We start from the raw sequence: 23,156 nt of genomic DNA on the forward strand, positions 1-23,156 counted from the left end.
AAGCAGGCATTTCCTAGAGCTCGGGGAAACATCTGGCTCCCCACCTTGCAGGGCCTTTCACCTGTGTCTGTGGCAGTCCCTGACTGCCAGGCTTTCAGCTCCCTTCAACTCTGGGTACTTGATCTCCACACTTGGCACCCAGCTGGACATCAGGGTTCTTTCCTCTCTTTCAAGTTTCATTCATTGTGTTTTCAGAGCAGGGCTCATATTTTTGTCATTAAAGCAGATTATTGGAGGAAAAGGAGGGGAAAAAGTATAGAGAGAGTTTACTTAAGCTTCTAAGTAATAATTACTAGTCAGTAACCACCCCAGCACCTAAATTCTAATAGTTTTAGTGTTCCCACACTATGAACTTGGAAATGTATGATTTATTCACACTGAGGAAATAATCAAGATGTCATGTCCACACTTTTTGCAGGGGTAGGGAGAAAACAGGGTTTGTCCTTGTTGATTTTTAACTGGTAGAGTCAAATCTTATACAAGCACATTTTTCCTGTTAGCATTTACTTGGAAATATGGAATGTGTTTGTGTGTGGCTTAGAGCTGTCCCTGTTGGTTGTAGATCATTTTTAAACAACAAAGAGGGGGTTAAATCAGAAACACACATTGGCATGCTCAGAAGGCGTGTTAATGGAAGTTCAGGGTACCAGGCTATATTTTTGTAATTTTTATGTATTTTTTATCGACCATATTTATTTTTAAACTTTTTTAAAGGGGAGGCAAGGGTTTTGACAACTTCCAAAATATTTGGCCATCATTTTTTCAGAATCTCCAATTTGTGAGGCTGTATGCCTGGGGTGAGGATGAGGAAAGCTTCCAATGTTATAAGGGACATAAGGCAGTAGACTGAAATCATTTGAAGGAAAAGAACGGTTTCCCAATTGGGGAATTCAAGGAAATTTTTTTTAGTTTTCTTCCTTGAAGGATGAAACTGATTCTGGCAAAGAAAAATAGGATGAAGAGGAAAATTCTGAGCAAAAGGCATGACACATACAAAAGGAAGTGCCTGGTTTGATGAATAAAATTGAGAGATAATGCTGGAAAAGCTGAATGAGAGTGGATTGTGGAAGATCAGAATTGGCAGGCTCAAGGGTGTAGATCCCAAGGTAAGGGAATAGGAGCAACCACTCTGAGCAGGTTCTGCCATGGGGAGGCTAGTCTGATAGTGTAGGATAGTTAGAGAAGATGGTCTGAGAGTCTTTAAGGAGCTTCTCTAGTATTCCTAGTTTGTAGATACGAGGGCCTGAATGTCGTTAATGGAGGCTGGAATGTGGAGAGAGTGACAACATGTGTGAAATATTGTAAAAGTACTGTTAATGAGACTCGATGCAGGTTAGAATATGAGAAGGAATCAAAGATGGCCCCAGGGTTGTGATCCAGAGTTTCTGGGAAAACTGGGTGCCATTAGTACATGTAAGGAATATAGGAAGAAGATGTTAAAGTTTGGGTATGTTGGGTTTGAGTGGTGAGGATAACATCATGACATCCAGTTGGCTATACCCAAGAAGGCAAGTGGAACTATGAAAGAGACTTGGTTGTTATAACAAGTGTTGGACTCATTAAGAAAATTAATTCACCAACCCTTTACTGAGGGTCTATTTTGTGCTACTTTGGGGACTGTAGAGATGAATGATATGGTTCCTATCTTTGAAGCATATGGAGTCTAGTGGGGGAGACAGAGGAGTAACAGAGAAATTATAATTCAGCCATTATAGTATATGAACAAAGTCTGGGTGGAGGGTGGGGGCATGTAGAGGGAGTGGGAAAAGCTAGAGGAATTGGAAGGGAGTCTTAATTTTGTGCAGCTGAGTTAAAGATTGTTGGATAACAGCAACCTAAGTGGTTCACAAATGATAAAGGATTCAGAAGATTCAGTGTCCTTTACTATTTCTGTCAACAGTATTTTTTTTTTGAAAGGAAAGAAGAAATGATTCAATTAGTCACACAAGTACAGTAACACTTAAAATTATTTAAGTCAAGTAGTTAGGAGTTATGATGATGATTTTCCATGGCAGCTATAGTTGTTTCTCCTCAACTTGCCCACAAGGGCCAAATAAATATTCAAATAATAGTATTTGACATTTCTATTTATTTCATTTCCCAGGGGGAGAAGAATATAGAATGTGGATAGATATACACACCATTCTTAAATACATGGATTGTGTACATGTTTTATCCACTCTTAGAAAATGTACTCCTAACTTCATGACACGTAACACAGAACCCTGTTCGGTTGAAAACAGGAATATAGTTGGTATGATTGATTGCTTGAAGCAAAACAGGAAAGGGAATGTATATCCTCCAAATTCTCAATAATTAACAGGAATATTCAGAAATATTCTAGGATACAAATGTGCTACCTCACTCCACATATGATTTATAAACCTATGAACTAGACATATAAGGAAGTGGTTGTATTCATTGCCAAATGATTTTTCTCTTTATAAAAGGATTCACCTAGGGTTCCTTTAATTAGGTAGTCTAGCCAGTGCATTTAAACGTTAGTTTCCAGACCATTAACTCTTTGACAGAAGACTGGAGGGGCAGAGAAGCTTCAACCAGAGTGTTCGGAACAAGCCTCTAGACCGTATTGTTCATAATGGAGCAAAAAGAAGGATAACTGGTTTCCTTTAGGGTTGGTTGCTGGGAAGATATCATTTCCTTTTCATATCATGTGCTACCTCTGTTTGATAAAGGAGAGAGGGAAGTGTGGGTTTCATCTGTGACATAATGCTCCAAATGTCAACATAGGTGTGCCAGGCAAGGCATATTTCTGTAGCTGATGTAAATTATATTCCATAAATCTGTTTTTGGATCTTAGATAAATTATACGTGGCCTCTGAATGTGTGGCCAAGTTGAAAGCAGATACATGGATCAGCACCATAAGAGGCAAAATCCACCTTCAATTGAAATTAACTACAGAATACAAAACTTCCAAATTAATTTATTCTGGGACAGCATAAATAGATCAGACAGAATATTGGTGACAGAATATTGGTACAGTAGGTGATAGAGTCATCCTAACAGTCATCCTAACATCCTAACATCCTAACATAACAACTTCTTATAAGTTGAGATATGGGCTAGAAAGCAATTACCAGCATTTAAGTGGATATATGAGAGAGTAAAATAAAGTAAAACTATTTAAAATATACATGGATGATTGAAAACAGGATTATCCGATTTATATTTGTAGCTATCTGAAAGTTATTAGCCCTTTCTTATAATGGGCTCTAAGAAATTTCAGGTCTCATTTGAGACTTGGATAAATTTTAATTGCATGTAGAAATTGGCATGTCGAGATTCAATCTTTAAAAAACGGTTTGTGGCCCTTTCTCTGGGGATTAAAAAGTAATAGAAACTATGAACAAAAATTGAACTGAAATTTCCTTAAAATTCGGGTACCTCAGAAATGAACTAAATTACCTAAAAACAACATGAACTTTCTTTTGAAATGTTTCAGGAGAATGAAGTGGCTGGTGATATAATTAGTGCATATGTATCCTTTCAAAAAAGAATTTCCCTGGTTTTGCATTATAGTGCTTGCTCGAAAAACAGTTATCGATATAATTTTATTTTTATATGTAATAAGATAATGTTAATTACAGTAAAGTGACATATTTATAAGTTGCTTTATAGTTTTAAAATCTTTTTTATATTTATAATCTTTATTTAATTTTTAAAATCGCCAGGTAAGGAAGAAATTATTTCTTTTGACTTGTAGGTAGGCAAACTGTACTGAAAGGTCAAATAAATTAATAATCAAGCATTATACAGTCTCTCTTCTTCCACTTGTTCATTTATTTAGTAAGGTGAGACCCTCTGTAAGTACTGGAGGCAAAACTTCTACTAGCTCTTTTCTGATCCAGTGTTCTTCCTCACTGCTATTTGCTACATCTGAAATTCAGTTCAAAGTTATAATTTAAGTAATATTTTCTTGTCTATTTTGTTAGATATTATAATAAGCCTTTTTACTAAGCATAGTTTGGAGTTAGTTTTCAATTTATTTTCTAAGAGATTTTTTATTTTTCTTTCCTGTTAACATTTTAGTGTATTGGTTTTCCATGATCAGCTTTTTTTTTCAAATATAAATTTGTATAAGCCAAAAGTTTTGTCCATTATTATATCAAATTACACTTAAACTCTTACATAATCTCTCTTTCTCCTTGATATGAGCCACTCCTTTAAATATTTTTTACACTCTTTAATCTGTTATGCACTGATTTTTTGTAATGGAAAAGAGATATCTCAATTGACTTTCTACCCTGAGAGAAAATGATAAAACTCAGCAATTATTCATTTATAAATATACTAGTATTTAGAAATAATGAAAGCATTCATTATAGGAAATAAAGTATATTATAGCCAGCCACCAGTAATATACATTGGCATAAGGAAGAATATTGCAAATCCAGTTCAATAAATTTTTCTTGAGAGTCTACTGAGTATCACACTAGGCACCTTATAAGATAAACAGAAAACCTCAGATCTTGCTTTTAATGTACTTGTAACCTTGTTGGGAAGACATTCATAGTACGTTATTATATGTCAAACATTACAAAGAGGTGGAAAATAAGTGCAACAGAATTCCTTGACTGCCCAGAAGGAGGGAGTTCTTAAATCCTCCTGGGGCAGTTTTGGCAGGTTTAAGGAAAAGGTTGCATTGCAACTCATTTTAGGGGTTGAGATTTCTGTAGAGGAAATGGGACATTTTGAGGTGGTTCCACATGATAAAGAGAAGTACAAACATAGTGTAAAAAGATAAGATATAGATGTGGCTAGAAATAGATTATTTTTAAAAGTTTTATTGCTTTTATTTTACTTTTTGCAGTTTTATGGATTTAGTAACAAATATGATGTGTACATAATCTGTCTGTCTGTCTATTCATTTTCTTCACTGTGCAGGCTGGCATTGGGATTAGTGATTCTGATGACCAGCTGGGCTGTTCTTTCCACAGTGGCTTTGTGGTTCTTGGAGGAGACATTGGGAGCAATCTCTGCACAGTAAGATTTGTTTTGCATCGGGAGTACTTCAAGTTCCTTGAAGTTGTGGACTAGGAACTTCTGGAAGCCACTGGGCAGCATGTGCCTTGTTTCTTGTTGCTCCTGTAACCAATGTTAGGCGCCAAGTTCTGGCCCTTGAATCTTCTGTGTACCCCATCGTCAGTGCCTCTCGGATTCTGCCATTTGTGCTTAATTTTGACATGTCAGTCTGACTGGTGCCAGATGAACTTCTTGGTCCTCTTTTTAATTATGTTGGGCTTCAGCAGAGGTTTGAGGCCAGCCATGATGCTGAGTAAGAGATGGCTGCCGCCTCCACAGGCAGCGCCAAGGAAGAGAGGGTGAGTTTTACTGCTCTTAAATATTTTCACAAATATTTATTTGCATTTTTTCCTTGTTTTGAACCTTAAGTCTCTAGGTATAGATAAAGGTTGAAGGCAAGAGTGGGTTCTATGTGAGTAGTCAGTCCTTGCCAGTTGCCTGGAGCTGAGTGGTTTTGGAAGTGGAGTGTAAAGCTAAGTTGGGGATTCATGTCAGGAGTGACTAACATATAAGAAATAATCCTTTCTGTCACATTTTCCCTACGTAGGTGATGAGAAGAGACATAAGAGTACCATGGTAGGAATATTCGGTGTTTCCTTGAGCCATCTTTTGTATTGGATAGGAATATTTGGGGTAGGTCTTTGTATAATTTGGATATTCTCTAAATACCCTCATCATGTATTTCACCTGAATCTCTGTCCATTTTGGAAGAGCTGAAACTCTGAGAATTTATATACAGAGCCTTTTTCTGAAGAAACTGGAAATGCTTTGTTCCTATGTAATGATAATTTAGTTTTGTTTTGGATATGAAGAGCAAATGCCATTCACCATCAAAATCTGTACAAGCTAAATGAGAGAGAAGACTCAAGTATAATCAATTGTTCTTACATATCATTTTCTTTAAAAGCATAGTAAAAGTGGGTATTTTTCCCTTTGCTGTGGTCAAAGGAAGCTTATGCTCATTACTGTCAAATATTAGATTTTGATTTTCTTCAAAGCACAGTGCATGAGATTTTAATTTGTCTTTCATACGAAAGGCAAGGGTGCCATGTTTATATGAGTTCCACATTACATGCTGTTCAGTTTTAAACAACATAGAAATTAATTGTAACTTACACTAATATAAAAGATCTATTTAGAAAACAAAACAAATCCTGTATACACAAAGTAATGATTCCCAAATTGGGTCTATAAGACCCTCTTTCAAGCATGGAAAGTTTTATATTTTCCAACAGGGATTTTATGAAACAGAAATAAACTGTTATTTATTTATTTTTATGCAGGAAATATTTACTGAGCCTAACCATGGGTTAGGTTCTTCTAGACATTGTGGCACAGAAAAATCTACCCTTATAGAGATTATATTCTAGTAAATTAATGAGGTTTTGCACAGTATCTCTTATATTTCACAAGAATGGAATTAATTTGGTTGCTTACCATTCATGTTGCTTAAACTAATATTATGCATAAATCATAGGCAGTGTACTGCAAAAGAATACAATAGAAAAAAAATCCGTGTAAATGTGTGTTAGAAGGAATATTTTTGGAAAAATTGTTTAAATTGTTATTTTTAAACAAGAGACAGATCTGAAGTTTCATATATTTGCAAATTACTTTAGAAACCCAAAATATAATTCTTTAAGTTACAATGGTAAGAGCTTATATACATTCTTCTGAATGGACCCATTTATAATAAGAAAAATATTATTAGTTTCTTGCTATAGGTAAAATGAGTACATTTTTGAGGCTTATTTGACATTTTCTATAACATGTTCTGCTAAGATATTTTAACATATCTGAAATTTTAGGAGAATGTTAATACCTATTTTTCCTTCCTCAGTGGCTTCTACATGTCACTGACTGAAAGATACTAAAAGTAAAATCAGTTCTTTTAGTTGTCTTAGACCAGCTGCCATTGAATGTTAGTTGAACCACAATTCTCTAATAGTGATTGTATGGAGAAAATTGATTCATGTATCCTTAAGTTTCTTGGGGATTAAAAACAAATCCCATAGGAGGTAAGGAATTACTTTAAAGTAATAGACAAACTGGAAATCTGCATGTTGTACAACTTGTCCATTTAATGGAAAATGTCAACAGACTTAACTAACTCTTTTGAATGAAAGGGGTATTTATAGTGACATGAAATCGATTTGAAATGTGGATAGAACTAAAATCAAGTGGAGTTTTATTAACTTAATCTATTGGATATTTTCTGTATCATATGGGATAGCTATGTCAAAAGCAGTTAAGATGGAATTTTGGAGGCTGCTTTTATATGTGATAAAAGGTTGAAATCAATGGCCACATTAAACTATAAATGCTTGGCTGGTTTGGTCTGTCTTCCTTCCTCCCTCCCTCCGTCCCTCCCTCCCTCCCTCCCTTCCTTCCTTCCTTCCCTCTTTCTTTCTTTTATTCTTCCTTATTTCTTTTATAAATATCTTGTAAGCCCTTAGGAAAATATTGAGAATTAGGGTTTTTTTAATATATGAAATTTGACTGTTATAAAACATGATTTTTATGATTAACGACTATTTTAAGAAACAATGAAATCACTTATAACCTCTGTCCCTAGAATAACAGTTTTCATTTTTGATTATTAGATTTAAGTAATATATATAACTTACTTGGTTACAATGATACTGTAGACATAGTTTTAATCATTCTGTGGAAAATCAGTTTTTAACGAACATATCAGGCCAGTACATTCATAAGATTCCCTAGCCTCACTGTAATAATGATTACCACTACCTTTTCCTTTTAATGTATGGGGACTCAGCTGCTTAGTACTTAGGGCAATATATATATTTAAAAATTTCCTAGCATCTCTGGCAGATGAAACTAGATGCTATCTAGTTTCTGCTTGAGTGTTTATGTTTATGGAGGACTCACTACTCTGTAACAGCAGTCTGATATATTCCTGGGTATCTTTAATAGTTCTGTTATATTGAGTCAAAACACTCTTTTTTTTATATTTTCCCTTGTTAAGCCTTGTGAAGCTAAGAGAAGCTAAGCTAAGCTAAGAGAAGCTAAGTGCTAGCAAAGAGCTAAGCACTTTTTGCCCAGTGACAGCCTTTCAGATTATTTTAAGCCAATGGTTCTATCTTCACTTTAGCTTTTTTCTTTTAGTTTAAACATTCCATTTCCTCTGTTTGAAGTTTATGTGACTTTATTTCTAAATCCCTAACTATTATGGTCACCTTTCTCTTGACATACTCCTTTTAGTCAGTGCCACATTTAATATGTGGCCCTAGACTGAACACTACCATGAAACCACTACCTCCCTTGACCTATCAACTGTATTTCTGCAGTTTCAGAAGCTTTCTGGCCACCAGTTTACACTACTGGGCTTGGTTGGTTTTTTTCCCTCATCCTCCCTACTCTTTTAAGCTGTACTTCTTTCTGTTATCCTTTCTATATGCAATCTTTTTTTTACCATAATTTTAAGACTTTAAGTTTTAAGACTGCCTTATTAATTTCATTTGTATAGATTCATTCATGTATGTATAATTTCAACAAATGCATATTGAACGCCTACATGCCAGATATTCTTTTTTTTTTTTTCTTTTAAAGAGAGAGAGCGTGTGTGAGGGGGGGTGGGGGAAAGGGCCAGAGGGAGAGAAAGAGAATCTTAAGCAGGCTCCACGTCCAGCGCAGAGCCCAGCATGGAGCTTGATCTCAAGATGCTTAGATCATGACCCGAGCTAAAATCAAGAGTCAGACACTTAACTGACGGGAGCCACCCAGGCGCCCCTGTGCCAGATATTCTAATACAGGCTGATAGATCATAATGATCAAGATGTACTACCAAACTGTATTTTCTCTGGTGTCATGTTACCATGGCTATGCCATCAGTGGGAGTGGAGAATGATAATGAGGAGGAGGATGATGATGATGATGATGATAATGACTGCAGCCATCAATTATTGAGTGCTTATCGGGTGCTGGTACATTTAGCTCTCACAACGATCCTTAAGGTAAAGGTACTATTATTATTCCCATTTTAGAGATGAAGAAATTATAGCTCATGGAGATAAAGTAACTTGTTGATGGTCAGCTAGTGGTCACAGAGCTAGCCTTATTTAGAGTCCAGATGATGGTGTGCAAAGTCTATGGTTTTAACCATTCTCTTAAGACAGGAACAAGGTAGAAGTTGCAGGGAAAGGCTTTGCTTTTCAGCATGAATGACAAAGGCTGCTTTGAGGGAATGAGCTTTTGAGGCAGATGTTTCCAGCAGAGAGCCTGTCACTAGGTAGGGGTACAAGGGTGGATGAGTACAAAGCATTGAGGGGGAATCCTGTTTGTGCACTTTGGCTACAATGTGACATACACATAGGCGTGTTGAAATGTAAGAGGAAAAGTGACTAGAGACAGATTGTTGAGTATCCTATGTGTCATGCCAAAAAAAGTGTGTTTTTTCAGTAATAGGAAATCATGAATGGTTTTTGAGCAGGGATATTCCATAGTCCTATCATGCCTTAAAAATATAATCTTGTAGCATATAGGGAGGATTACAATGGAAGCATATAGATACCAATCGGATGGGGAGCAAATTAGGGGCTATTTCAGTAATCAGACTAAAAGGTAATAAGATTCAGATTCACCAGTTATTAGTGGTGGGAACGTAAGAACAGGTATGAAAGACAGGACATTGTTTGAATTGTTTGAGTCTGAAACCAAATGACTATTGGAAGAAGCAAGAAGTAGTAACTGAACATGAAGATGCTGCTAACAGAAACAGATCTGGTTGAGGATTTTTTTTTTTTCAAGAAGATGAGGAGTAGTTAACCTTTAAAAATGTTGAGTTTGAAGTATTGCTGTGAAATCCAGCTGGAAATATCTAGTAAGCAACTTGAGAATGAGTGATATGGAAGAACAGATAAGTGTGATAAATGTAAAGCACCTTTAGATGTAAAGAGATAGGTGTAAAACATGGTGCATGAGGGCAGGAGGGGATATTGCAGGTGCTGCTTCTAAGCTTAGAGGTGACCAAAGGGATTTTCTGAAAGTAGTATGTGACAGATATCAGCTTGGCTGTTTTCTTAAGGACTTTGCATGTAATTTCAACTTAAGCTCTTTGTTCATGCATTTCCTGATTTTTTATGCTACATTCCATGAGTGGGTCAACCTCAAACACTTCATTACTAAGACCAGATGCTAATTCCACTATCATTGCCAAAGTTTCAGATTTTACTTTACATTTAACAACCAAATCCTTGACTTTTTTTCATTTCTTTCATCACTTGGCTTAAATTCTTCATGGTTATTTCTTTGAACTCTTTCCTTTTGTAGTCTATAAATTCTGTCTATTTTGATTGCACGTTCTTAAGTGTTTCTTATCCAGTTAGCATCTTGTGGCCGGCCGACAGTCCGACGCATCCTTCACCATCAGGTAGGCTGTGTCTTTTGATTTTCACTGAGGTTTCAGTAAAGCATTGCAGTTTATCTGTGTTGCAAAATGTAGCTTGATTTATATTATCTGATCATCGTTTCTTTGGGATTTCCTCTGTAGTCTAATTAGAGTCTTAAGAAACATAAGGCCTTACATGCCTCTGGCAATATCAAATGTGTACTGATTAGTGGTAAGATTATTACATTTGCAAATATTTAAAATCATCCTCTTTTGAATAATACCCTTTAATTTTGCAGATTTTAAAGAAACAAATAAGAATTCCCTTGCGGCACAGTCTGACCTTATATTTAACACTGGAAAGGAAAGTGTAGCTCCCCTGACATTGAGGGTCAGGGACTGAATTCTCTTTTACCCTTGCATTTTAAAGGGATCGTAACAGTCAATCCATTCTGGGAAATCTCTCCTTCAAGTTTTATTGATGTTGGCAACTGTTCTGCTGAAGATAAATATATTTTTGCTTACTCTATCCCAGGAAGAAGCAGGAGTGAAAGGTTGTAGGCTAAGACATTGAATTGACCGCACAGTGAAGGTGTGACCCAGCAAATTCAAAGAGCCCAGAATGCTTCAGATGACATGTTGAATCCGTCTGAAAGATAATACTGCCTGTTCCCTGGAGAGAATAATGGGCTCATTAACTTGCATTACACAGGATGGTTCTTTATAGGTGCATGGGTTGAGGTGCGTAGGGGGAGTGATTTAATTTGAGAAAATCTTTTCCTCCCTCTACTTCCTCAGGATTCTAATAGACCTATCTCAGCTTCACACCTCTCCCCTCCATAAGCAGATATGCTCATCTTTGCATTTCCATAACTGAGCGTAGTACTTTATATAGTCAGGATATCGTAAGTCATTTTAAAAAGTACAGGAATGGACAAAATTTGTCTAAAAGGAAGTTTGTCCATTTAAAAATCTTTTGTAAGTTGAATGTGTTAGCTGCGTGGCAGCTATTCTTTTTCTAACTCTTCGCTTTAGAAATGAATGCTGAAATTTTGATTTAGAGAACATTTTACTTACTATAAATGGATGAACCTCAGGACATTAGGAAAACCTAAATCATTTCAAAATGACCAAACATAGCAGTAGCTAAAGTCCTTTTAGTAAAATTAAGTAAGCTTCCCTTATAAAGACTTCATTTAAAGTTGAAAGGCATTCATTTGAGGTACATAGACAATGCCTCATTCTCTATTCCCATCATCCTAGAATCAGGGGCTACTTTGATATTCATTAATTCCTTGAGGGTTAGAGAGTTTTTAAGGGATTGCCAGGAAATCTCCGAAAAAACTCATGAATAGATTGTACCTTGGTGACGGTTTTAAAAGGCTGTGGCCTCTTGAGACCTGTGTGAGTTTGTAATGACATAGAGTATAGGGCCAGTATAATATGCTCCATTATCTTCCTGTGTGTACATCGAGAATGGCTCCATTACCTTAAAGACCACCAAAAATCTGGTTTTTACTTCAAATAACATTAGGCTGAGGTTAAGATTTGTTAAAAATGATTAAAGACAATGTGGGTGATACAGACAAACTTCATGAACTGGATAGTTAAAACTGTGAAGTAAGGCAGAAGGCAGGTAGCTTTTATAAGAAAAACAATAAAGAACCAAAGAAGACAAAAACAGGAAATAAATGATCGGCCATCTAGTCAATCTTGTTTGGGGTGTGAAGGTCCAGAGTTGGTTTGGCTTTGGGGCTCAGCTGCCTGGATATACTGAGTTTCTGGTCATGCTGGGACATGTACAGGAGCACATGGGTTATGTAAGTTTTGATTTACTGATGTGGCATCCCAAGGCAGGAGCAGCTCCCTGTTGGGCCTGGACATTTATTTCAACAGACGAGAGGGCTTTTTGACTTATAGTTGTCTCTCAAAAAGGGCAGGTTTGAAAATTAGTAAAACTTGTCTTCTGCTTATTCTAGTCTACACTCTAGAAATAGTTTAGGTTGAATTGTTGAAGCAGAGATACCAGAGTGTACATGAACATGGGAATGAAAGTCAGAAGAACCAGGAATTTTTCTTTCTTCTATAAAAGTCTATTTTGTACATTTACCTGGTAGCTAAAATGTTCTTTTCCTAAAACCATTTTGTGTTTATTTTACTGTTATATAATATTCTTCTAGGAATTGAGCCTACAGTTCAGTACTTATGTATAATGCCATTTGGCCTATATCATGGAATAATTCTTAAGTGTGAGTCTTTGTAAGTGGAATGACAAAAGGCCGTTTGTGCTGTGAAAATCTATTGCCCTTGGCAAAGGAAAGAAGAATCACTTTGTATGTGCATGTCAGTGTTTACTACCAGTGACTTGTTTGCATCAAATCCTTTACTGTTGTTCATCAGGTCATTTGTGTCTTTAGTCATTAAACTCTGTCTCATTCCTCAATGAGAGGAAGCATAGCGAGGCCATAAAAGAAGCAATTGGTACATCAGTTACTCCATAATATGGACTTCCTCCTTCCATATGAACCCAGGTTGATTAGATGACCCTGTTAACTGTTATCTTTTTAACCTCTGGATCTGTTCCCTTTTGTTCTCTGCAATAGGCAAGATCGAAATTAGAGTCTAAAATTTTCCATTATCACAAAGGTCAGCCTGCACATCCAAGAACCACTGAAGTGTGCCACCAAATTTGAGCCTGCCAGTGAGAACATGCAGAGAGGCAAAAGGCAACTGATCTGGAGTTTTCAAAGATAACAGTTATCAGGGTCATCTAATCAATTTGGTTCATTTGGGAGTAGGGAAGTCCATATTATGGAGTAATTCAAGTGTCAGTTTCTTCTTTTGTTCCCTTGTAAGCTCAAGCTTGGAGGCACATTCTAGTCATTCTTGGTGGATGTGTAGGTTGACCTTTGTGATAATGGAACATTTCAAGAGTTTCATTTCTATCTTCGCTGTCTTTGGTAGCATTTTCTGTATTGTATCAGGCAGCGTATTTTGTTTACATTTATACCTTAAAGGAAGAAATGAGCTGCAGCTGTGATTTTAAGATGTGAGTAAAATCGCTGATTTTTCCCTGTGTCTCATCGTTCAATGCTTGTATCTTACCTTTTCTTCATGAAAATAGTTTAGCATTTCTTAGACATGGAGTCATAACTTCTAGACCTCTCAGTCCTGTGCTTTATTTTTGACTTTATGCTAGTAATTGCCATAGAACTGCTGACTGGCTGTGTTTTATATTTTAAATTAATCAATGAGAAAAGTATAATTTCAAATATTTCCAGATGATGTATATTAGAAAAAAGTAATTTCTTTTGTCTTTGCTCATGTTGTGGTTTTTTTGTTTTTCTCTCAATGTAAGTTTTCCATGTAAGTCTTTGCAGAATTAAAATTGTTTCTTATAGGAGGTCTAAAAGAATGATAGATGGCTTAACTTTAATGCTTCCATCTTCTCCAACAAACATAACAAAATTTTGCGTAAATCTTCCCCTGTGCTTGGCCACATGCTGTAGACCCTGATCCAATAGAAAAAATTAATTGCAAGGTTCTCCAGGTCATTGATAACAATGAACATGGCTGTAGGGGAAGTATTCGTGTTTGTTTCTTGTGTAAATATATCAAGAGAAAGACATCCCCTGGTTTGATTGTCAACAGTTTTAGGGCTCTGTGAATCTCTGTAATACTCCGTGCAGCAGGGCTCACTAAGAGTTGTTAACAAATACTCTGGGGGCGCCTGGGTGGCTCAGTTGGTTAAGCGACTGCCTTCAGCTCAGGTCATGATCTTGGAGTCCCGGGATCAAGTCCCACATCGGGCTCCCTGCTCAGCGGGGGGTCTGCTTCTCCTTCTGACCCTCTTCCCTCTCGTGCTCTCTGTCTCTCATTCTCTCTCTCTCAAATAAATAAATAAAATCTTTAAAAAAAAATAAAATAAAAAAACAAAAAAAAATCACCAAATACTCTGTGATGTTAAATAGTGTTCTAGCCTACTCATCCGTCATTTATTTGCTCTCTCATGTTCAGCCTATTAGAATTTTATGATAGAATGGGACTTGTTCTAAAAAGAGATCTGTTTTAAACCTCATGAACTATAAGATAATTAATAATGAAAATAAAAAAGTACATTATTGGTAGCTAAATATGCAACTATAATCTGCATCTCCAGTCTGAAGTAGTTGTAGTGGATAAGCTTTCTTACCACTGTCATGTGTTTTTATTATTTCTAATTGTGCTGTGTAAAGATAAATTTGCAGTAGGCATAAAGTTAAGATCTAACCTTTTCTAAAAAACTTCTAAGAATTAGTCTAATGGGCACTCTGCAGTGTTTAAGTAGTGTTTCACTTAGTTTTTAGGATTATTTATATTTCATCCTAGATGTGAGGAAAATGCTAAAATTACAGCATTTACAATATTGCTTAGAAATGACCATCTAGCCCCTGTTAGAATGCTTTCTTTTCAGGGAAGATTGCTGTTTTAGTGGGGCGCCTGACTGGCTCAGTTGGTGGAGTGTGTGACTCTTGATCTCGGGGTTGTGAGTTCCAGCCCCATGTTGGGTGTAGAGATTAATTAAAAAATAAAATCTTAAAAAAAAGTTTCAAAAACCAAAGACTACTGATTTAGGACACAATTTTTTCCATTCTTGAACCACTCTAATAATTAGACAAATTTTAATCAAAAGCTAATTTTCTTATCACCTTCAACATCAATGGCTCTTTTGTCAGACTTGACATCTCTCATTTTCTAACCATTTAGATAACATGGTTCCTAGATCCCTCATTCTTCTGGTATTCTTCTAGATATTCTCCAGTTTATCGTGGTTCCTATTGAAGTGGGGTATTCTAAACTACACAGTGCTGATGACCTCATACTACTTTCTAAGAAAATTATAGATGTTTATTAACTTATATGTTTTTTTTTAATTTTATTTATTTTATTGGCACTAGAGAGAGAGAGCACAAGCAGGGGGAGCAGTGGGCAGAGGGAGAAGCAGACTCTCCATTGAGCAAGGAGCCCAATGTTGGACTGGATCCCAGGACCCTGGGCTCATGACCTGAGCCGAAGGCAGACGCTTAACTGACTGAGTCACCCAGGCATCCCTAACTTACCTTATGTTTGTATTAATTATTTTTGCAAATTATAATATTGATTGTTAATAACCTTATGAATAATTAAAACACTCTTTTTTTTCTGCTCTTAAACCAGAGCTCTCATCCTTTGCTGGTGCAATTGAATTGTAGACTTGGATTCTAGATTTTTATATTCAAATACATTAAGTATTATTTTTCTAGTCTGTTGAAAATGTTTTGAATATTGACGCACCAAATAGGAGAATGAATGCCTCCTTAAATCTTGTGCCTTAGGTGCCTTTACCCTAGTTCTGGTCCTGCTTCCTTCCTTTCTTTACCATTTTTATTTTCCTGGAACTAAAAGATTCATGGTCTCAACTTGAAAATATAGTTTTAATTAAATAAATTCATAGTAATAGTGATTATTGATAATAGCTCTCTTTTAAATATATTATTCTAATTCTCATACAGTGTTAGGAGGAAGGAGTAAGTTTTACAGGTGAGGGAAATTAAGTTTTAAAGATTAGCTTTAGATGCATGTTGATTTATTCAATTATATATTCTTTCAACAAGTCACTTACTGGATACCTCCTAAGTGATAGGAACATAGGAGTTTTTTAAAAGATAGATGTCGCTTCTACCTTGTAACTCTTACAAACTGCTATAAAATTTTCATCAAAAGTACTTTAATACAATGGAATATTAATTCAGTTCTAAAAGGAAATGAGCTATTGGGGTGCCTGGCTAGCTTAGCTGGTAGAGCTTGTGACTCTTGATCTCAGAATTGTGAGTTCAAGCCCCACATTGAGGGTGGATATTATTAAAAACAAAACAAAACAGGGGTGCCTGAGTGGCTCAGTCGTTAAAGCGTCTGCCTTCGGCTCAGGTCATGATCCCAGGGTCCTGGGATGGAGCCCCACATCGGGCTCCCTGCTTGGCGGGAGGCCTGCTTCTCCCTCTCCCACTTGCCCTGCTTGTGTTCCTGCTGTCAAATAAATAAAATCTTTAAAAACAAACAAACAAACAAACAAAAACTGTCAAGCCATGAAAAGACATGAGGGGAATCTTCAATGCAATTTACTCAGTGAACGAAACCAATCTGAAAAGGCTACATACTATAGGATTCTAATAATATGACATTCTGGAGGAGGCAAACTATAGAGACAGTAAAAAGATTAGTGGTTGCGAGGGATTAGAGAGGAGAGAGGGGTAGGTAGGCAGAACACGAGGAATTTTTAGGGCAGTGAAACTCTTCTGTTTAGTATAATGGTAGATACATGTCATTTTACATTTGTCAAAACCCATAGAATGATACCACACAGAGTGAAGTCTCGTGTAAACTGTGGATTTGGGTGATAATGATATGTCAGTGTAGGTTCATTGATTTTAACCAGTGTACCTCTCCGGTGTGGGATGTTGATGGTGGGGGAGATTGCGTGTGTGCTGGGGGGACAATGGGTGTGTGGGAATTGTATTTTCTGCTCAACCTGAAACTGCTTTGAAAACAAGTTGTATTTTAAAACGTATGCTTATATAGCCTATTTTTCTCCCTTTTTGGGAGGAGGGCTTCTAATATCATAGAGCTTCAGGAAATACCAAACTGAAACTCGGATGTATTCCCTGGCTACAGCCTGGGTACACAGGCTATTCTCAGGGTACACGTCTAACCTGATTAGCCTCTGATTCCAAGTAAAATGTTTCTGGGTGATTTTGTGGTAAACTTGCTTTCTAGTGAGCATCTCTTTCAAATTCTCAGCAGCAAATGGAGAATTTGACAATGTTACCAAACACAGGGGCTATTTTTCCGAAATAGCTTTATAAACATGCTGATGACTGTCCTAGTGTGGTGTAGTTATTTTGTCCTTGGTACAGCTGAGCACATTGCAGCATGTGGCATTCTCCATCTTCCATGCGGTGGTCTAGCCGTGACTAACCAAATTATCCTCATAATCCTTATACAGCCTGGGATAGGTCCACAGTCTGAAAACAGGTGTGCGAGAAAATGCTAGAAAAAGATGAGACAGAGGATGGCGGGAGCATCTACAAAACCTTCTTTAAAATGATGTTAGAAGAAAGCCAGTGTATTCTGAGGATTTTTAACTTCTATTGCAGTGTTCTTTTGTGGAACTGAAATTAACCTGTGGTAATATGTCTTCTAGTGTTGTTTCTGAGAAGTGCCTTATTCCATAAATTAATTCTCTTATGTTAGCCTTTTATATTCTGAAACATTTCACTTAAAAGTTGTTGGGAAATCTTTCTAAAATGTATTTCATACTTGTTTTCATGCTTTTGAAGTCTATTGGATATATTCTTTTACATGACTCAGTACTATCATGATGATCAGTGAATGGTTTTTTTTTGTTGTAACATGTAGAAACATTCAGGAACTCATTATATGAATGGGACACTTTTTTCCTACACAAAATGGCCACAGACTTACAGTTGTATTTTTGTATTTTAAGAAAATAGCTTTAATATTTTTTCTTTCATAATTATGCTGCCAGGTGTTAGTTCTTGCTCTTCATGAGTACTGTAACAGCTTTCCACATTTCCTGATTTGTTAAATCCAATTTGCTGTGGAATAAAAAACAGAAGTATTTAGCTTGTTTGTATTTCTAAGTGTGAGTGGACAATTATTAGCATAGATATTTTCCTTGGCTTCAAGAGGGATAGGTAAAAATCTACAGTTGGAGAACATGCAATTATTTTAGGATTTGAACCTTTTGGTAGTTTCTGGTTGGCTCTCATTCTTTATTTCCACAGGGAAGCCCCAAATAGTCCTGTTTCTGAAAGAGGATGTGTAGGTATTTCCTTTTTTTTTTTCTTTTTTTGCTCTTATGTTCTCTAGTCCTATCTCTGGTGCTGAGGAGAGGGTAGGTCTTTCTTTCTTTTGTTCTTTTTTTTTTTTTTTTGATTTATTTATTTTAGAGAGCACGTGCATGAGCAGGGGGAGGGGCAGAAGGAGAGGAGGGAGGGAGACAAGCAGACTCCTTGCTGAGCAGGGAGCCCAGCTTGGGGCTCAGTCTCAGGACCCTGAGATCATGACCTGAGTCGAAATCAAGAGTCCAACGCTTAACTAACTGAACCACCTACGTGCCCCTGATGGTAGATATTTCTTATCGTGACCTGTGTTCTAGTCTTGAATCTTTTCTTGTACTTCCTTTTACCCTTCTCAGTATTTCTCTCTTCCCCCTACCTTCCCTTACAAAAAAAGAGGGAGGAAGAATAATGTGTAAATATGAAATCCCGATTTAGGTGCTAGTTGTTATTCAGTCTCTCAGACAACAGGTATTGTATCTAGATCTTATAATTTATATTGCTGAGACTTATAATTTGTATTGAAGAAACGCTGAATAATAATTTATGCAACAGGCTGAGTCCATTAACAGAACCCAGAGCCCTCTTTGTCTGATAAGATTTGGTGACCAGATTGGGTCAGAGTGTGACCTTGATATATTAATAAAAATGAACACTATTAATTACAATAACTTGGGTCAGTATTGTTCTATAACTCACCTATCAAAGTGTATAGCACGTAGCAGGCACTCAATACAAATGTGTTGAATGAAGAGAAGTGAAATACTAGTTAGGTATTTGGATGAAAATTAATTTATATCGCATGTATCAGTGTGTGCAGAAAAGGAGTGATGCCAGTATTTTATATAAGGAAAAGATACAGAATGGAATAAAATAAATTAATAGGAATTTTGTGTCTGTAAAAGTTTAGTATAATTAAATGGCCCAGGAAACTCACCGTTCACTAGGATGTTAGAAATGAATGCAATAGATTCTGTGATTTGTGATCACTGAAGTTTGCATTTGAATTTTAAGCTTTATAGTTAAGGGAGAAGCTAGTTATTGATGAGATTATTTTCAGAAAATAATCTATTAAATAGATATATAAGTAGATAACCACTGTATATGTTTTATTATGATTTAGCTTCTCCTTTGGCAGAAGAGGTAGGGAACTAAGAAGACGTTCTTAAATTGATTCAAAGTTGACATCTGAAATAAGTTTATTTGAAAGTTTTTTGAGCTATTAATAGTACTGGAAACAGAAGGTTTGGGTCAAATAATGGGTCAAAAAACAGTTGGTGGGGCGCCTGGGTGGCTCAGTTGGTTGGGCGTCTGCCTTCGGCTCGGGTTGTGATCTCAGGGTCCTGGAATCAAGCCCCGCATTGGGCTCCCTGCTGAGCGGGAGCCTGCTTCTCCCTCTCCCACTCCCCCTGCTTGTGTTCCCTCTCTTGCTCTCTCTGTCTCTCTCTGCCAAATAAATAAATAAAATCTTAAGGGAAAAAAAAACAGTTGGAAATGTGAAGTGGAGTGTCCTTATATCTTATTTTCCTGTTGTCCCTGAATGGAATGGGCACTCAGGACTCCCAGATTCAGTAAGCCAGAGGAGTGGAGAGCAGGTCGGGGTTGAGCCAAGAGACATGGGGCGAACAATGCTGCTACTTGTGAAGTAACTTCAGTTTCTCAAAGGAACAGTGTTTTCAGTTTTTCACCGTAGTGTGTCGTGTCACTGGTGCTTTCATTTCTGCTTTTCATGCATTTTATAGGAACTGCTTCCTTTTCCAATCATTTCTCTGCCAGTTATGTTATGTTCACATAATTATTTTTTTTTAAAGATTTTATTTATTTATTCATGAGAGACAGAGAGAGAAAGAAGCAGAGGGAGGAGCAGGCTCCCCGCTGAGCAGGGAGCCCGATGTGGGACTCGATCCCAGGACTCTGGGATCATGACCTGAGCCGAAGGCAGACGCTTAACCATCTGAGCCACCCAGGCGCCCTGTTCACATAATTATTAAAATGATCAAATGGGATACTCTGTGGAAGACTTAACTATAAGGAATGGAAATTTTCCTATGAGGAGAAGTTTTGTTTATGCTGTTGATGTAAGGTTCTCTATTTTTGTGAATTTTCCTTAATGTTTTCACAGTTTGTTCACTCTGCAATAGGAAAAAAATGAAACAAAACAAAAACACCAGGTTGGTGGAGAGTAATTGAGTTTCTTCAGTATCAATAAACCAGAGAGTATACATAAATAATTAATAACTAATTGAAAAGCTTACCACGGCTTTAATAAAACTTACTTCAGAGTGATGGCCATAGCAAATTGGGAATGGCCAGTGATCCTGGACTTGGATACATTTACATGTCAAATTGATCTACAAACTTCATTTTTAAAAAAGAGTATGTCAGTAAATTCTTGAATCCGTTTTATATTCTATTTCAGTGTCTTTTCATGTAATGAAGGAAATTGGCAAATAAGCACATAATTCATTGTGCTTTGAGCTTTTGTGACAGTACTGTATATCCCATATTCATCCTGTGTATCTTCCCTTCTGGAGATTTTAGATTGAAATGCTAATTATGATAGAAGCATATGTTTGAGCGTACTGACGTGCATTCTGTTTTCATAGGTTAGAACCTTAGAATACCATGCTAATGTTACCCCAAAAATGGCTGCACTAAATATGTAATCTTCTGGGTTTTAACTTTGTGTTACCTTTTCATCATTTTACGCCATGCCTCTGAAGATTTTTCTTGTTCCCTGCTAAGTTTTAGAGTTTAAAGTATAATTTTAATGGTCTGCTTCAAAAAGATATTTTTAATTTTGCATTCCATTTCAAATCATTTACTCACATAAAAGGGCTTACAGAAATGGAGAGCCTCAATTATGTTCATATGTAATTATGCAGCAACATTTGCTTCAAATCATTGCACATCTTTGGTGGTGGTAGAGAGTATTTTTTAATTACTGGATGTACTGATTTTTTTCCTCTGGTTGAATGTACATGGCCTTCCTGATGAGCTATTTGAAATTCTGATGTGGCCATGTAATATGCACTCTCACTTACTGGGGATTGGAATATCTTTCTGGTGACCAAACCTGTACGATGACTTCGAACCTAATGCTTGGAGCCCTGTCCATATCTGTGAAGTATTAGTGTCTGCAATTTGGCTTCCCTTTCTTTGAAAATTTGCTTATATGATCAACAGAGTTCATCTTAAATTTTATGTATCTATTTTAGAGCTGAAGATTTTAGGGAGCTAATTCCCTTATTTTACTGAGGCCAAAGATTGGAGTGCAGTGATGTTAAGTAATTTGCATAGAGTAATTCTTAAAATTGCTGACATTATGACTTGAATCCAGCACTCTATACTTTTATTATGCAGTGAAATTATAATGTAGTTAGGTCTACTAATATAAACACATGATGAAAAAGAATATTAGGAGTAAGATGTAAAACATCAAAAACATTGAAATTTATCTAACCCAAGGTATCTTAAATCAGTAATCATAGTAAGGTGGTTTTGTTTGGCATAGAGTTAAAAACTTTAAAAGTGCAATACCTACTTCTTTTCTCTCTCATGGAAGGAGGAGAGCAAGAGAAAAGTAAGTCACATGAATTAAGTACCTACCCTTTGTCAAGCAGTTGAGGAAAATGGGGCTCAAAGAAATTGAACATACGGCCCAAGTTCACTCAATTAGTAAGGGACCAAGCTGGGACAAGTCTCATTCTCCCTTTATTGTTCTTTGCATCAAATGATACTACCTTTAAATACAATAGGGAAATATCTCTGCAACTTTTGTGACGTTTGAAGATACAATGTAGTTTGTGTACCCCAGGTTAAATTTTATCCTTTTGTATTATGGGAGACTAGATCAGAGATCAAGCGTTTTATGAGAAGGTAAAGAAGCTTCTTATGGGGTGGGGCCAACTAATAACCATGTCTGTGTTCAGTATAGTGCAGGGTTGAACATCTCAGATTCTTTCTATTGTAGGGCCTTGATAAACTCTTGGGACAAATATTCTTTGTAAAATAGCAAATATTTAAACATTTACTGTGAATGATAGACTGTGCTAGATTGCTTAGAGGAAAAAAGAAACATCATCAAGGATTTCTGCACTCCTAATGTTTGCAATTTATTAGGAGTTTACTATTAGCACCCATAAAAATCCTTGGACCCTATCATGTTGTCTAAATAACTGCTAAATTGGCTAACGCAGTGCAATGATAGGTGTTTTGACTTAAGGGGGAAAAACTAGACATTAAGATAAAACAGCCAAGTGGTGCCTGGGTGGCTCAGTCGATTAAGCGGCTGCCTTCAGCTGGGGTCATGATCCCAGAGTCCTGGGATCGAGTCCTGCATCGGGCCCCCTGCTCAGGTGGGAGTCTGCCCCTTCCTCTCCCTCTGTCCCTCCCCCTGCTTGTGCTCTCTCTCTTGCTCTCTCTCAAATAAATAAATAAAATATTTTAAAAAAAAGATAAAACAGTCAAGAGACTGAAATTCAGAAAGTTCTTATTTGTAGGGGCAAAAATTTGGAGTTATGTACTATATCTAAAATAGTGATTCATATATATACAGAAGTCTCATTTATTGAAAAGTGGTAGTGTTCTTAGTAATCTTCAGGAAAACGAAAATGGGAAAAGTGATTAGACACTGTTATAAAACCAAATTAAAACAATGTGAACACTTTGACAAAATGTGGAGCAAGGGTTGTATTATTTTGGTAATGATGTTTTTCTAGGTGGAGTCATGTTGTTCATGTTAGGCATTAAGTCTTAAATACTTTTAATTTCCGGACTGTGCTAGGGTTTTATCAACCTTCTTTAGTTTTTGTTGTTGTGATTTAAGGAACCAGGGACATAATTGATTCAGAAAGCTTTCAGTGTCCTCACATAAATCTACAAT

At 36.5% G+C, this 23,156-nt stretch overlaps 1 protein-coding gene across 1 annotated transcript in view; it reads left to right on the top strand.

The window, feature by feature from the left end:
• Positions 1 to 23,156, top strand: part of TMTC2 (transmembrane O-mannosyltransferase targeting cadherins 2) — a 390,535-nt gene that overhangs the window by 97,200 nt on the left and 270,179 nt on the right. The window lies entirely within an intron of this gene.

The sequence above is a fragment of the Eumetopias jubatus genome, unplaced genomic scaffold, assembly GCF_037043125.1.
Source record: "Eumetopias jubatus isolate StellerSeaLion01/CBP00866 unplaced genomic scaffold, mEumJub1_p1.0 scaffold_8, whole genome shotgun sequence".
Taxonomy (NCBI): Eukaryota; Metazoa; Chordata; class Mammalia; order Carnivora; family Otariidae; genus Eumetopias; species Eumetopias jubatus.